Source organism: Ambystoma mexicanum, chromosome 1p (assembly GCF_040938575.1).
Source record: "Ambystoma mexicanum isolate Mex_15411 chromosome 1p, UKY_AmexF1_1, whole genome shotgun sequence".
In the NCBI taxonomy this organism is placed as follows: domain Eukaryota; kingdom Metazoa; phylum Chordata; class Amphibia; order Caudata; family Ambystomatidae; genus Ambystoma; species Ambystoma mexicanum.
The window spans coordinates 654,154,702-654,172,170 of record NC_090921.1 but is presented as its reverse complement, the minus strand read 5'-3'; the positions used below and the strand labels follow the sequence as shown (position 1 = coordinate 654,172,170).

General features: G+C 45.2%; 1 protein-coding gene across 1 annotated transcript in view; it reads right to left on the bottom strand.

Moving 5' to 3' along the window:
• Positions 1-17,469, bottom strand: part of LOC138578496 (potassium voltage-gated channel subfamily V member 2-like) — a 41,812-nt gene that overhangs the window by 12,257 nt on the left and 12,086 nt on the right. The gene's annotated exons all lie outside the window — the stretch shown is intronic.

Below are 17,469 nucleotides of genomic sequence, written 5' to 3'. Positions count from 1 at the left end.
AACAGTTCAGAGGCTACACATTTGTCTTAGAAGCAAAACAGTGCAGAGCAACACAGGTTCAAATCCCATACTTAGAGATGTGTCTCGAATATGGAGCTCATTATAAAAGACAATTTTTTTATCAAGTAATTGTCATTTTCCTATATTCACAGCACTGATTTCTGTCCAAACCTTCTATTTGTGGTCCTTTCTCGTAGTTTTGTGCTGGCAATCCACTCTTCCCAGGAGCAATTCCAAAGACACTGGCCTTATTATCGTTGCAGCAAAGAGATCCTTCCATCCAGTGTCGGACAATCATGTCTTCCTGTTTTCAAAGCACTGTCTACTTTTGAGCGCCGTGTGCCAGTTTCTCTGAAAGCTACACATGGGCGAACCTAATGCATTTCTGTTAGACTGTCCTGGTCGATGGCTTGTCCACGTATCCAAAAAACATGAGTAATTTACTTCTTTCCCAGTTCCCAGTACTCAGTACACCTATCACTAGAAGCCAACCCAAAGTACTAAGCTGGATGATGTACCATTTCTTTGGTCATGTCACTGCCACGTTTTGACAGTATGGAATACAGTGACCTCATAGCCACTGTGCGCCATTGATAGCCATGGTACACCAGAGCCTGCACCTTTCTCTTAGATACGTTTCCACCATGACCAGTCCTTCAATAGGTGTCCTACTTTTTTCTCTCATGTCCTCTATCAGTTCACTTAACATAACATCATGCCAAATTGCCCTTCCTATCACCCACCAAAGCGACAATATTTGAGCTTGCGGTGCTTCTGTTTTCCAAGTGTAAACCATAAAAAACTATTCTTGGGGCCCCAGCCAATCGGGAACTACTTATAGGAACATCCTATTCACTTTCAACATATTGGGTTAGTGCCTTTTCATACTTATAGTTTTACAAAGGTAGCGGGCGCCCCTCTCTCGCAAGAACAGACATGATAACCTGTTCAGTGGTTATTAACCACTTGAGAGTTCGCAGCCACTGCTTTTACTCACTGTGCCTTTCACAGATGGGAAATATCCATTTGCATATCAGTCTTTGTCCTGCCCTGGGGCAGTCCAGCACCGAAATACAATGGCAATTCCAATCTGAACGAGAGTACCACCAGCAACCCCATACACGTGTTTCACCCTTGTTGGGGATCATCAGTGAGGTGAAGCTGATGCCTCTCTAAGCACAGTGAGAGGGAGACCACGTCTGGTTGCCCCCAGGAGACCTAGGGTTACCAATCCCAGGTTCCTTAACAAATAGTTTTACAAAGGTAGCGGGCGCCCCTCTCTCGCAAGAACAGACATGATAACCTGTTCAGTGGTTATTAACCACTTGAGAGTTCGCAGCCACTGCTTTTACTCACTGTGCCTTTCACAGATGGGAAATATCCATTTGCATATCAGTCTTTGTCCTGCCCTGGGGCAGTCCAGCACCGAAATACAATGGCAATTCCAATCTGAACGAGAGTACCACCAGCAACCCCATACACGTGTTTCACCCTTGTTGGGGATCATCAGTGAGGTGAAGCTGATGCCTCTCTAAGCACAGTGAGAGGGAGACCACGTCTGGTTGCCCCCAGGAGACCTAGGGTTACCAATCCCAGGTTCCTTAACAAATAGTTTTACAAAGGTAGCGGGCGCCCCTCTCTCGCAAGAACAGACATGATAACCTGTTCAGTGGTTATTAACCACTTGAGAGTTCGCAGCCACTGCTTTTACTCACTGTGCCTTTCACAGATGGGAAATATCCATTTGCATATCAGTCTTTGTCCTGCCCTGGGGCAGTCCAGCACCGAAATACAATGGCAATTCCAATCTGAACGAGAGTACCACCAGCAACCCCATACACGTGTTTCACCCTTGTTGGGGATCATCAGTGAGGTGAAGCTGATGCCTCTCTAAGCACAGTGAGAGGGAGACCACGTCTGGTTGCCCCCAGGAGACCTAGGGTTACCAATCCCAGGTTCCTTAACAAATAGTTTTACAAAGGTAGCGGGCGCCCCTCTCTCGCAAGAACAGACATGATAACCTGTTCAGTGGTTATTAACCACTTGAGAGTTCGCAGCCACTGCTTTTACTCCCTACTTAATAACCACTGAACAGGTTATCATGCCTTGTTCTTTCGAGAGAGGGGCGCCTGCTACCCTTTTTTGTATTGTTGAAAGGAACTTGGGGTTGGTCACCCTAGGTTACCTGGGGGCAACCAGACGTGGACTCCCTGCTCACTGTGCTTAGAGAGGCTCAGTTTCACCTCACTGATGATGCCCAACAAGGCTGAAACACGTGTATGGGGTTGCTGATGGTACTCTTGTTCAGAGAGGAATTGCCATAGCATTTCGGTGCTGGACTGCCCTTGTGGGCGGGACAAAGACTGATATGCAAATGGATATTTCCCATCTGTGAAGGTACAGTGAGCAAAAAGCAATGGCTGCGAACTCTCAATGTGGTTAATAACCACTGAACAGGTTATCATGCCTTGTTCTTTCGAGAGAGGGGCGCCTGCTACCCTTTTTTGTATTGTTGAAAGGAACTTGGGGTTGGTCACCCTAGGTTACCTGGGGGCAACCAGACGTGGACTCCCTGCTCACTGTGCTTAGAGAGGCTCAGTTTCACCTCACTGATGATGCCCAACAAGGCTGAAACACGTGTATGGGGTTGCTGATGGTACTCTTGTTCAGAGAGGAATTGCCATAGCATTTCGGTGCTGGACTGCCCTTGTGGGCGGGACAAAGACTGATATGCAAATGGATATTTCCCATCTGTGAAGGTACAGTGAGCAAAAAGCAATGGCTGCGAACTCTCAATGTGGTTAATAACCACTGAACAGGTTATCATGCCTTGTTCTTTCGAGAGAGGGGCGCCTGCTACCCTTTTTTGTATTGTTGAAAGGAACTTGGGGTTGGTCACCCTAGGTTATCTGGGGGCAACCAGACGTGGACTCCCTGCTCACTGTGCTTAGAGAGGCTCAGTTTCACCTCACTGATGATGCCCAACAAGGCTGAAACACGTGTATGGGGTTGCTGATGGTACTCTTGTTCAGAGAGGAATTGCCATAGCATTTCGGTGCTGGACTGCCCTTGTGGGCGGGACAAAGACTGATATGCAAATGGATATTTCCCATCTGTGAAGGTACAGTGAGCAAAAAGCAATGGCTGCGAACTCTCAATGTGGTTAATAACCACTGAACAGGTTATCATGCCTTGTTCTTTCGAGAGAGGGGCGCCTGCTACCCTTTTTTGTATTGTTGAAAGGAACTTGGGGTTGGTCACCCTAGGTTACCTGGGGGCAACCAGACGTGGACTCCCTGCTCACTGTGCTTAGAGAGGCTCAGTTTCACCTCACTGATGATGCCCAACAAGGCTGAAACACGTGTATGGGGTTGCTGATGGTACTCTTGTTCAGAGAGGAATTGCCATAGCATTTCGGTGCTGGACTGCCCTTGTGGGCGGGACAAAGACTGATATGCAAATGGATATTTCCCATCTGTGAAGGTACAGTGAGCAAAAAGCAATGGCTGCGAACTCTCAATGTGGTTAATAACCACTGAACAGGTTATCATGCCTTGTTCTTTCGAGAGAGGGGCGCCTGCTACCCTTTTTTGTATTGTTGAAAGGAACTTGGGGTTGGTCACCCTAGGTTACCTGGGGGCAACCAGACGTGGACTCCCTGCTCACTGTGCTTAGAGAGGCTCAGTTTCACCTCACTGATGATGCCCAACAAGGCTGAAACACGTGTATGGGGTTGCTGATGGTACTCTTGTTCAGAGAGGAATTGCCATAGCATTTCGGTGCTGGACTGCCCTTGTGGGCGGGACAAAGACTGATATGCAAATGGATATTTCCCATCTGTGAAGGTACAGTGAGCAAAAAGCAATGGCTGCGAACTCTCAATGTGGTTAATAACCACTGAACAGGTTATCATGCCTTGTTCTTTCGAGAGAGGGGCGCCTGCTACCCCTTTTTTGTATCCTTTTCATACTTAGCTGAAAAATAGTGTGATTCTTTCCCTATTGATTAGAGACCTGTGCAAGATCATTTATCGTTTTGTTAAACACCCAAGACATGGTTATTTTCTCAAAGTTACATTAAAGGTCTACTGCAAAGCTGGCTGGCGGAAAGTCTGAGGAAAGCAGTTGTTTCTGGTGGGTTTCATCATCGAACTTGCTCTTGTAGGAACGTGCAATCTAATAACATAACTAATGAACAATAAATGCCTGATATGTGACATTTCGCTAGATTAGTTTGCCACGTAGGATGACGTTAGTACATACGTAGGTTAACGTCATTGATGATGAGTTTTCCTTAAAAGATCTCAGTTTTTACTATCTGTTTGAAAAAGAGGATCGAGCAAGTTCATGTTTGTTATGCTCCCTGCTTTAGATAATTGATATTAAAACAGTCTTCCTTTTGCCAACTACCTGAGTCATTTCAACTATTGATGTATGAATAAAATAACTAATGAACAATAAATGCCTGATATGCGACATTTCGCTAGATTAGTCCTCTGCATAAGGGAATTCTCTGCAAAGAGGGATCAAAATAGTGTCTTCATAATCTTTAATCAGTAATTGTGAAGGATGCCATCTGGCAAGGGTGTAAATGATGTGGGCAAACCATCTCAGATAGGTTGGTCTACTAAACAAAGCTCCCTTTCCTTAAAATTCATGCCAAAACCAGTGTACACTTGTGCCCTGCTGCCTCAGTATCCTGGTCTGCAGCTCCTTGTCTCCAGTGGCACAGAGAAGGTTCAGAGGTCACAAGTGTCCTGTTTGAAATTGAGAGCAAAGTCACTGTAGTACAGAGGTTGTAGCATTTTGAAGGTTTAGAGTCTGTCAAAAGCAGCACAAGCAGGCACTGTTGGTTCAAAGCTAGTCAAACGTGGTTCAAAGATAGCTCAAAGCGGTTTGTGCTCTGGCTCTCAGGATGCTGCGATTCCCAATCCAGGGGCTCAGGGACAAAATGAGTTCCTGTTCTCCCAATATCGGGGAGACTTGCAAAGACCTGCAGAGGTCAGTCACCTCCAGTGAGAGCTTGGGCATGGGTGTAGCTGGCAGAAGGGCAGGTCTTGCTCCAGCAGCAGGTCAACTCCAATGTGCGCTGGGAGTAAGGGATCAGAGAGTTCCTCTGTCTTGGAAGGCTCAATCTTTACCTCATTGGCAGAGGCCTTTGGAGAAGACTGCTCTCCCAAAAGAGGTCCAAATGAGGTCCAAATGAGTTCTTCTTGCAGGTCCAAAAGTGAATCAAAGAAGGACTGGGAGACCACCTCTTTTGCTGGCGAAATGCCCAATGGAATTGAATGAAAACAGGCATGCTTTAAGTGGTCCTATGTATGTCTTTTGAACAAGTGTTTTTGGCTAGATGCAACAAACCAAAAGTGCTTTGTGCTAAAGGAAGGGTAGGAGGGAAGAAGAGATAGAGAGAAAAGCAAGATGGTGGAATCCTTTTAAAAACTGTGCTGGGATCTCTCTTTCTGTGCCAATAGCACCACTTTTTAAGACACATAGCATGAAGGCCCTTTGGTATGCAACTCCCTGGTGTGAGGCTAGTCCTTATGTTTAGGGTGTTCCCTTTGATTGCTCTTTCCCAGGAACGCTTCTGCTGAGGGATGCCCTGCTGGAGAGAGGTGTTGCCGACCTCACAAAGGATCAAAGAGAGACAGCTCCCACTGAGTACTGTCCTGCTGGTTGCAGCAGAGACAGTCAATTTGGGTACAATATACGCAGTCTATCCATGTTTGGTCACGCCTCAGACTGTTGCCATAAGTATGGTACAGATAGTTTCTGGCTTCAGTTACGTGAATTACCAGCCACCGTAACCCAACTCAGGTATGGGTATGTTAAAAGATTAAATTACCACCAGGATGGTATTAAATCATAATTATGCTGTTTCTTGACAGAGTTGCAGATTTTAAATGCAGCCTCTGTTCTGCATTAAATTGGGTGTTACAGCAGCTGTAGAAAAGGCATATGTGATCTTTCAACCTGCTCTGTACCCCCAGGGCCTCCCACTTCTGAACCACACTCAGCTGTCTACTCTCATGGGCATTGCAAAGGGTTTTCTGCTTCAAAAACCTTCATTGCAAGCGATTCTGCCTTTGTTCTGTGGTGCTCTTCAGATATGCATAATTATCCCTGATAAGAAATTCTGTTAGGGTCCGTGTCAGCTGTGGATGGGCCCTGCAATCCCTTCTATGCTCAGCATTCCATGCATTGCAGAGGTAGGAATTTGCACTCAATGTTATCAACTCGCAGATGCTGGTGTGCAACTTACCACGCTCATACCTAGGAGCAACAATGAATGCCTTCCTAGGTGTATCCCTGGGCTCTAGCTGCCACTGTTGGCATCACAGAGGTACTTCACATGGCTTGCTTTTTCTAGTTGACTACCAGTAAATACCGGGGTCACTTGATAGCAATGTCTGTATTAGATCTGTATCGTTCTGGATGTAAAAGCTGAACTTGCAGTGGGAAAAGTACCCAGCGAGCAGTCTTTGCCCTACTCTGCACACCAGATCGAGAATGGGCGGGCGGACCTGGCCAGAGGCCAAAAAAGTGATGGGCAGAAGGTTTTAAATTAATCTGAAGCACTGGTATTGCTCTGGGCAATCTTCCACACCACCGTTTGTTATCTCGTCTGTGCCATTGCAATCCCCAGAAACCTTCTTCTCAGCACAGCAATTCAGGTTAGCATTTCAGGTTAGGTTATGGCAGCTGGCCCATGGACTGCACAGATCCAGTCCCGGCCCAAAATATAAGACTTCACCACAATGGACAAACACCTCACAATATTTGCTGGATCTCTGCCCAATGTTGTTTTCTCGCTTCTTGTTGATAGTGGCAAAAAGCAAATTAGTCCCATTGAGAGTACTGTACAAATCAAGCAAACGTGATACATGTATGTAGTGTAGCATGCTGTATTTCTCCAGGGTTGAGCACTTTAACTATCAATATTATTAACCAATTTAATTGTACTCAGTTGATTGACCTCTGGTAAAGGGCTATGTATGCCCTGGATGGATTCAACTTGTTAATCAAGATGCCCTCACATCTCTGATGGGTGCGCTTGGCTCTCTTCCCGGCCTAGGCTCTGCCATCACTTTGCTCCTTAGCAGATCATCCCACACAAGGGGCTGTCACCGATTGGCCTTACACGAAAACATTAAGATATATAAATCAAAAGTTGTTATTAGGAGATTTCTTGGGGTGTTTTCTTGATGTGATGTAGGGGGCCTGGTAATTTGACTAAAGCAGTCTTCTAGCTGGTCCATTAGCCTCACAGGGTCTGCCATCACCCCAAGCCGGGCTTCACTGAAACACAGGATCAAATTGAATGCTAGAGGTTGGAAAACCCTACTGTCTGGAATAACCTCACACCCAGGGGAGAGTCTGAAGCCGGCACCTTCACTAACTAACTTCTGCTGAGACTTCCTAACGGGTACCCTACTCCAGTTCTTCCCAACAGATAATTTTCCAATTTGATTGGTGCCTGGTTTCCCTCAGACACTCTCTCCCTCTCATGCACTCCTTTCCATTCCCTTACATTTACTTATTTTCTTCTCCCATTTCCTCCCTTTCCAGCCCCCTCCTTGATCTTCCTCTTCCTACTTTCCTGCCCTCTCACGCCGTCTCCCACTCACTCTGATCTTTCTCCTTCTGTTCTCCACCTTTTCTCCCCACCCCCTCTCACTCCCCACTGACTCTCTCTCTCCTCTCACCTCGTTTCCCTCAGTCCCTAAAGTTCATTCACACTCTCACTCCACCTACCTCTAGCATCTTTCATCTCTGTTCTTCTACTTCCCCCTCTTTCCAATCCTACCTGTCTCCACTCTATACCTTTCACCCCTCCAATCACTCTCCATTATCTTTCTATACCCTCCCCTACCCCAAGAGCACTGTTACACACCCCCTCACTACACTTCCATTCTCTCTTACACCCCCTCTCATAAAACAAAGCTACACTCCACTAGGTTCCATTCTCTCACACATATAATCCCTCACCTACACTCCTATCCAGCTGCTCACAGGCTCCTGAGCACTCTGATCCACCTTTCGTCCTCCTTTAGATCTTTAGGTCCACTTCCACAACTCTTTAACTCACCCGAACATTCCTCATACTCTGCGGCTACACCAAGGTGTTTATACCTGTGGGTTCTGCTTCTCCCCCTCCCCCATTCGCTGTGTGCTCCACCTGGCCCTGTGTCAAACTCACCTGTGTCTCTGCAGGAGCAATGGATGCGCCTCCTTTGATCCCGAGTTCTTACTTCCCCTGTTTCACCCGGAGTGTTATGGAGAATTAATTTCCCTCACCTAGTGAGTCCCCCAGCAGCTTTGCTGGATTTCTGGAGTTTATTTTTTTCACTTGGTAAGAGTGTGAGCTTTTCCCCGACTCTTACCCATGTTTTGCCATGTGTCTTTTACCTGTTTTTTGTGATTGTGGACTCTGGAGTACACCACTTCAGTAGTCCCCTTCTTTTGTGTGTTACACAGCACCTTCCGTGCAGTGACACAGGGTTGTCTTTTAGACTTCCCACCAGCTCCATTTCTGAGGCTGACTACAGTCTCCCAGAACAGGGTAAAGTTGCCATTAACTTTACTTAGTCATTTAACCACAGATCCAGTAAACCCCATTTTACATGGAGTACTAAAAAGGGTTACTCCTTAGCCCTTTTTATCTGCACCTCCTAGAGCATTGTTTCACTCTTTTAACATTTACACTTGGCTGGTGGCAGTGGTATCTACCCTAACTTTTCTACCGTGATTATATTATATAAACGTGGTATTGTTTTAGGCTATTATATTAGCCTCGAACATAAACCCGCTTGACCAAATACTTTTTCTTTTGCTTCTGGTCGGGTTTATTTTCCATTTCTTTTTGTAAAAGTCCTTCTTGTGTTTTACTTTGCGTGGCAAACCAGGTTTGCCTCCTTTTTTCACTGTCTTTTGGCAGGCTTCTGCCAAGAAGCCCTCCTCCAGGCGCCTGGGTGTCTAGGTGGGCTGAATGTGAGGGAGGGGTGTAGTCACTTTGCCATGATTGGCAGAGGTGGTTGTCTGGGCTGGACAACCCCCCTGTTGCGTGATTGACAGCCAGGCTGTGTGAATGGGAGATTTTCGCATAAAAAGCCAGTCTCTTGGGCTAGAAGTCAGAGTCGCCACTGGAACTACAAGGACCGAAGAGAAGCTGAGAAGAAGACAGCTGCTGCAACTACCCCGTCCCAGTGAAGCCCTGCTGCAGTCCCGAGCTATCTACCCTTCGATGACAAGAGAAGATACAGTCCAGAGTCTTCTTCCCTTGGGACTGGTGGGAATAACCAGCTCATCTTCCACAGCCAGAGGATCCTCTTCTTGGTCGAAATCGGTGCACACTGCTGTAGTGGTCCGGATAGCCATCTGAAGAGCCTCTCCTGTTTTTAAGGAGTGCACCTTTTATTCACCGTCACTGCTGCCGGCTTCATCCCTGTGTGGTGCAGACCCCTCCAGACGTCCTCCTTTGCACCGAAGCTCCGGGAACCGTGGGTCTGCAGGAAACCAACAGGAGCAACTGTCGTGGCACCAGCTTCTTCATTGAATAAGGTACTGTGTTCTGCTTGAGGAATTAGGGTGAATAGCTTTTCTTCGCCTCCAAGACTTGCCCTTGTTTTCCCTCCTTCTTATGACTTTTGCTTTCTCTGTTGACAATATCTAAGTACTGCTGGCAACGTTGAATCTTGAACTGTCCGACTGTGTGATCCTCGACAACAGGAACCCGGTTCCACTTGACACTGGCTCCGGCCTATTGACTCTTGAATTCCATCAAATAGTGTTCTCTGATTCTGTCTGCCTTGACAAAAGTATTGCCTATGATTTTGCCCCCAACTCTCTCTGGTTAACTCAGGTGCTAAGTGTGTTTTTGCCCCGGTAACATTTATTGCCACGGATACGCATTTCTTTAGTAAGACCGAACTGTCATTACTGTCAAAAAGTGATCGCAAGTGTATTTTCCCGGTAATGTCTTTTGTTTCACAACACCGGTCCGTTAAACATGGGGTACTTACCTTGAGTTAGAGTGTACCAAAGTGAATTGGTTGGTTGTAGTGTATTTTACGTGTGGTTTTGAATTAATAGAAGTGTTGTGTTTATAACAGATGGTTTAAAAATAAATGTACTTATATTTGTTACCTGAAACCTTGAGTCATTCTTTGCTTGAGTCACAGTAATTGTGGTCCCTTTGTGTAAACTCTGCTACTGCTCATATACTCTTGAGATAAGCCTTGCTACTCCGCTACTGCTACCACTTTAACATAGTAGTACAGCCTTGTACCAAAGGTAAAACCTGTATTGCCACCTGTAGTCTTAATTGTGTGTAGTGATCCCTAAGGGCACTGCACAGGATTCTGCCTAACACGGAGGAACACCTATCAAATATAAGATGCACACTCCGACCTGGGTTCACCTGATTCCCCTGGGCCCCTTCCCTTCTCTCTACTATGTGATGTGATGTCGCCTAAGGGCTTACCTTGGTTTTTAGTGGGGTGTGCACTCCATCCTGCATTCGCAGGGGCGCGATTCTATGGGAGATTCACAGCCCTACACTCGTAGGGATGATGCCAATGTCTGTTTGCTGAGTTCTGATGCCACACGCTGTTATATGCCTTCACAGCGATGCAGAGTGTTCAATGTGCTAGTTTCTTCACTAGCAAGAAAGTCCTTTCCACAAGGTGAACGTTGCGCGGTGGATTTTGAGAATCCGGTAGTGTCCGAATTGTCTTTATTTTGCCAAAGATATCTTGGGTGAGTAGCGCTGCGTGTAGAACTCAGAACCACCGGAGGTTGATCCGGAGCAGGTAAGCAGAAGCAGGATGATCCATGACGCCCTTGGGGCCTGTCTGTGGCTGTCTTTTCCCCTGTGGGTTGGTCATGCCTTGCAAAGGCACAACAAGTTCTCTTAGCCACGCCCACTGCAAATAGTGTCCATACTCTGCTGGCTCGAGACTCAGGTGAGCGGTGTCTTTTTCACTTGATTCTCTTGACAGGCACCTGGTTGTTGTCTCTCATCAGAGTTCCTCTGCTGCTTGCTAAACCCATCTGGTCTGGTAGTGCATTCTGGTAGGGTAGTTCTGAAAATAAACAAAACGAACTCGAGGGAGAATGGAAGGTGCATGGCTTTGGGTGATCAAGGGTGTTACTGTTCAATTCATCAAGAGCACATTCAGGGGGTTTCAAGGAACCCCTAACTCCCTCACCCACCTTTGCCGTATGACAGCCTCTGGCATTTATGGGAGGGGTCACTGTTCGCCGGCCAGCCATTGTTCTTCGCTTCCAGGACAGAACAGATTTGACTAGAAACACCTGCTACGGAATCAATCTACTTTCCTATTAAGAGTGAGCATTCCTTTAGCTTTTTCAATGTTCTGTTGCGTTGCCTTTATGCCTGTTGTTAATGACAATTTACCAATATCCTGCCGACTCAGGTATTCAAGAAATGTTGTTTATGAATACCATAGTCGATCACGGATATCACGTAAGGCTGCTTCTTGTCATGTCATTGAAGGATCAAGAGACATGTGGTGTCAGCTTTTTCTACAGCAACGTGTTTCTTGAAATGACCCCAGAGCAGTTGCATGGTCTTTGACAGCTGTTCACTGCAGTCAGATTCTGGACATTATCAGACGCACAATCATACAGCAAGTGACGAGAAGGTAGACAGGACAGTAGTGAAACAACAATCCTTCCATTTTACATGAAATAGACGGTTTCCCATCGCTTCTTGCACCCAGATGTGCCCTCAGTGAAGCACGTGATGCCTTTACAAACCACATAAGTAACGAGTGTCTGTGTAGTTCTGCGTTGCTTTATATATCTAACTGCTCCTAAATTGATAAATTATGAACTTTAAAAAAACATGTTTTTCGTCTAGGTTTTGTGAATAAAGTTCAGAAATAGCTGTGCCTGGACTGAACTATAGCGATATGATAACGAATTCTCTATTGACCAATTAAAAAAGCTGTGACTGATGCCAAGTTTATGGATTTGTTTTGGCTATTAGATGGTGCGTTTGCGCCACTTATGAAGCCAGAACTATCGGAATAGGAATAGATTTAGAAGTGAGATGGGATGTGAAGGGGGACGCTGAGCCAGTTAGTGTACTGACTTCTTATCATCCCTTGTCCATCAGCGACCATGCTAATCTCTAAGCCTTTCCCACCCACTACCTGCCCCTCCCACCCAAAACACACCCTCCTGGGATCTCTTTGCTCTAGCTCTGGTATGCAGTAACATTAGACTATAGACTTGTATTAGGAAGCCATTGTTATTTTTGAGCAGTCGTCTTCTTTGTGATAATAGAGTAATTGCAGTTGTCAATCGACTCCTTGCGTAATAAAAATATTGCAACCAATTTTGTCTTCAGACACTTGATTTTGAAGCAATGTGTGTGTCCTCACATTCGTTTCTTGCATTGACTTCCTGTTAAAAATAAGCATCAAGCATCAGCAAAGTCAATATTTCTGTCTCTTTTATAAGTATTAGGTAGGCGTGTGCCAGGCACTGCCATCATATGCCCTGGCACTCGCATTGCCAGCTGCTGCCATCTTTTGGCAAGTTAGTACCATCATATGAGTGCCTACTAAGGGCCAACACGTTTTTGCTTATTTTTAACAGCGCTCTGTTTGTAGATGGATAGCCTCTCAGGTCACCCGGGATCCTGATATAGGCGTGGCCATGAACAGGTAGGCAAATAAGCCAGAACAGGCTGAATGCCGACAAGAATCTGAATATGTTGCAAACTATCTGCCAGGAACGTAAGGCTAGAATAATGTGGTCTTTACACAGCGCATATCTTTGAGGTGCTACATGATTACACTGTATAGACAACATTAGAATTTGAATTTGTATTTACTTTGGTTTATTTTTGTATATTTTCCTGCATTTATGTGCCATAGAATAATTTGTCTTAGTCGGTGAGCACAAGCTATAGTCATAAGTTATTTCTGGATTCAAATCGTTTAATGCATTGTTTTAATTGTAATAATATTAAAAACGTGTACAAGTTTTATAAAGAAACACTTTTGGTAACATGGCTATTTTGTGCAAACAAGTGTTTTGTGTATGGTGAATCCCACTAATTAATAATACTTGGTCTGGATATTTCTGAGCACCTCAACACCACCATTTGGAACCATTGTGAATATGTCCTTCACTAGACCATGGGTCTCATTACGACCTAGGCGGAAGGGGGTTAACGGCCCCGGTAGAGCTGCTGGCGCTGTTCCACCCCCTACCGCCTCATTGCGAGGTCTGCTCGCGGGTCCCGCTAAGGACGCCCGGTAATTTCTTGTGAAAAGCTTTTGTGTGTTAAGCATAAAACAGTGTTTTGTGCATAGGGTGACTATTGTGATATGGTCATATTTTACTTCTTAAATAGCCTATCCAATGAGAGTCACTGAGTTTACTTTTTCTTTACATGGTCTGTTCAATTAAGTGTCTTTTTTAAAATCCCTGCAGCTCATTGCACCATTTTTTCAAAAGCATCTCTAGTAAGTGTTGTTCATTGTGCTTTTCTGTAAACTGGCTATTCAGGGAAGAATTCATTATTGCTTCCTTATGTGAGGCAGAGAGACATTACGTTCATTAAGGATGTAAGTGGTCTTATATTGCACCATCCTGCCAACAATGTTAACCTCGCTGTGCATGGTTCTATAAGAGAAAGGGGTAGGCAGTGTTAGTGGGATAGAGGGAGGCAGATACAGAAAACCAGTGGTGTTGATGAGTGGAGGTTAGAAGCACCTGTTCACCATGTGCAAATGGGGTACTCTGTTCTTGTGAGAGGGTATATACCACAGCAGGTTAGCCATACGTGATACCCTTCGGTTACAAACAGCATTTGTTTGGATTGTCGATAGAAGGGCAATAGGGTAGGGGCATGTTCAGTACACAAGCCCTAGGGTGTTGTCTGATTGGGGAGAGTGAGGGGCAAGGTTGCAGGATTGTAATAGCAAGGTGTTAGGTTAATGAAGAGAGGGTTGGGAGGAGGTGGTGGTAGGCTAAGGTAGCTTCCTGGGTCTTGATTGTGGATAGTGAAACTGCAGTGTGCTCCATTGCCAGGCAACGGTTAACATCTGCAACCCGGACGGGTGTGTTATACGTAGACCTGTATAGCGGTTTACATGGCTTGTGTATAGGAATCAGATTCTGATTAGGGTGTTGCCTTTGGGCTGAAGGGGATATTTATTTGACATATTAGTTTGGGAGATGTGACACACATAAGCCTTATAAGTGAGAGGAAAGGCTTGTGAGTGATTTTTGAAAAGCTGAGGAGCGTCTTAGGTTGGATTGACGGTTTAGAGTGATTTTGCCAGGTGGTTAGACGCCATGTCCGTTTACTATGCGTGGTGAGGGAACAGGCTGTTACTTCTTGTTGAAGTCCGGTTCATTGCTCTTTATCTAGTTCAGTTAGTTGAACAGCCATGCATTGAGCTGTTTCCTAAATGCCTGGCATTTCTTCTCCATGCAGAGATATTTAGATAGCATGTTCCAAAGTGTTGTAGTCACTAGGGAGAGTGAGGATCCTCCCTGTCATTTCCAATTAAAGCTCTGGTCTTTGGCTAGTGCGATGTTACTTGACCTCAGTGTCCTGGAGGTTGTGCAATGCTGGACCGTCTGCATGAAAGATAATGGCCCCTTTCCGTTGTAGAAGAACTGAGCAATGGGGAGCGCTTTGAAATGTATCTTTTTCTTGATGGGAAGTCCATGAAATATGCAGAATGCTGGGGAGTTGTACTCAAACCTTTTCATCCTGAGGGATATACTAGCTGCTGCATTTTGGTAATTTTCTCATGAGGTAGTCTAGAAGTCTGAGATAGAGGCTATTTGCTTAACCCAGTCTTGATAGCACTGGAGATATCGCAGCCATGGTTTGGTGGGTGAATGTTAAGCAATGTAAGGTATGATGCAGCATGGAGTGCAGAACTGGAAAAAAGCAGTTTCATACAATAGCTCTAATCTGTGGCTCAAGTGTGAGAGCAGTGTCCATAGCAGTTCTGAGCTTCCTTAGCATGGAGGATGAGGTTGGAAATGGGCCCATCTCCTCAGGCCAAGGGGTTGATGCAGTGTTAGATGGAACTGGATTGCAAATCATCATTTCAATTTTATGACGGATTGAGTTTTAGGCTAACGAAACATGGCTTTACAATGCAGCAGGACCTTCACTTATGTTATCTATCCCGGATGGCTATACAATAACTAGGCAAGACCAAGATGGTGCCTGAGGAGGTGGCATTGCCATCATCTCTAAAACGTGTCTCTCGCTAAGACTAGCCCCCACGCATCTGTCACAATCATGAGAAGTTCTCTCTTTCTAAATTCCAGATAAATAACTCACAATCACTTACCATCCACCTGATATATAGACCGCCTGGTCCTCTCGGCGCCTTCGAGGAGGATCTACACAACATACTCACGAACAACCTCAAACCGTCCTCTCAATTACTCCTATTAGGGGACTTCAACATATGTTTTAATGACCAATGGATAAAAATGTCACAGATATAGTTAATACAATCAACTCACTAGGTCTATCTCAAAAAGTTAATAAACCCATCCACCTAAAAGGGAGAATACTGGATTGGAGAGCGGACTATAACTGCACAGCTACTATCTCATCTATCCTGCCTCCATCGTGGACAGACCACTCACTGGTGTCCTTCTACCTATCTACAATAAGACCCACCCCATTGGCTCCTCCATTAGCACCACCATGCCTAACAAGAAATAAAAAAGGTATTACAGCAGAGAAAGTAATCCCTGCTATCCTCCCCACTCTTAATGCATTGCCAGAAAATCTTGATCCTAGCACTCTAGTTCATGAATTTACCAAAAAATATGCTCACCACACTGCCCCTCTCAAACTAAGACCCAGCAGACCAATAGCCCACATAAATAAACGGTTCACACCACAACTCAAAGACCTTTGTATCTTGAAAAGAAAAAGTGAAACCAATTGGAGACTTTGCCCCTCCAATGAGAACAAAGCTAAATTAACCTCACTCTCCTCGTATTACAAGAAGGAAGTTTGCCGGGCAAAACGTAATTCCTATGACGAGCGTATTGCCAAATCTAATTCTAGTATGAAAGAACTTTTCTCCATATTAAAAGAACCAACGTCACCAATAGCCATACCTGATATCTGTACCAAAGACAAATCTTGGTGTGCAGACATCCAACATGGGCTAGCCAACAAAATTAACATGCTCCAAAACAAAATTCAGCAAAAAAAAGAAATACTGAATCTACAGCACTCACCTAAACACCCTCTACCTAGTGCGTCACCGCCGGCTTACAATGATATATTCAATTTCTCTAAAATGTCTACTTTGGAAGTAGAAAAAATCATCCTGTCACTGAAGCCCTCTAATTGTAAAGGAGACATTTGCCCAGCACAACTAATAAAAGATGCTGCCAGAGAACTATCTCCATTCATCACTAAACTGATTAATGCTTCCTTTGCCTCAGGCACCATTCCTGCCAACCTTAAACAATCTTGGGTGCTCCCTCTCCTCAAGAAATAGAAATTAGATCCTCTCATCCTTACTAATTACCGTCCCATTACCACTGTCCATTTCTACTTAAAATACTGGACAAAGCTGCCTACAATCAAATTCAAAAACACCTTGATTTGCACAAACTCCTAGGTAACAGACAATCTGGCTTCCGCCCATTACACGGAACGGAAACAGCATTCATTGATTTAAAATCCCAAATAGACGAGCTGAGAGACAAAGGGAAGACAGTACTTCTGCTCCTACTTGACCTCTCAGCCGCATTTGATATGGTTGATCATAAAGTCATCTGTAGACACCTTGACTCTGCCGCCCATTTCTCCCCAGAAGCTATCAGATGATTGAATCCTTCCTGAGTGAGAGAACCATGAGAGTCTTCTCTCTATCGGCAGCTGCAGACCCAACCCCTATCCTGTGCAGTGTTCCCCAGGGCTCTTGTGTTTTGCCAACTCTCTACAATATCTTCACCAAACCCCGGTTTGATTATCTGGACTGTCTGGGTATCACCTACACCAACTAGGCAGATGATACTCAGATTCTCCTCCCGCTTTCTGTGGATCATAGCAAGGACACGGAGTTGGTAAACAAGGTATATCTTATCATCCAAGCATGGATGGCCATTCATGGCCTATGCTTGAACGATGATAAGACCGTGTTGCTAATTCTGGATTCAAGGGCCAACATCAAAAAACTAGGCCAGGAGTTTTCTTCATTCAATATCGACGGGAATACCATCAAAGTCTCCAAGGAGGTAAAAACCCTTGGTTTCTACCTGGACTCCACATTGTCCTTTGATAAGCAGAGAAAATCCTTGACCTCTGCTACGGTCTACACTTGCAAGCTGCTAAGAGCTGGCAAACCATTCCTCTCTGATGATAGCTGCTTGATCCTGGCCAGAGCCCTAATACTTTCCAGAATTGATTATTGCAATGCCCTATATAGTGGTG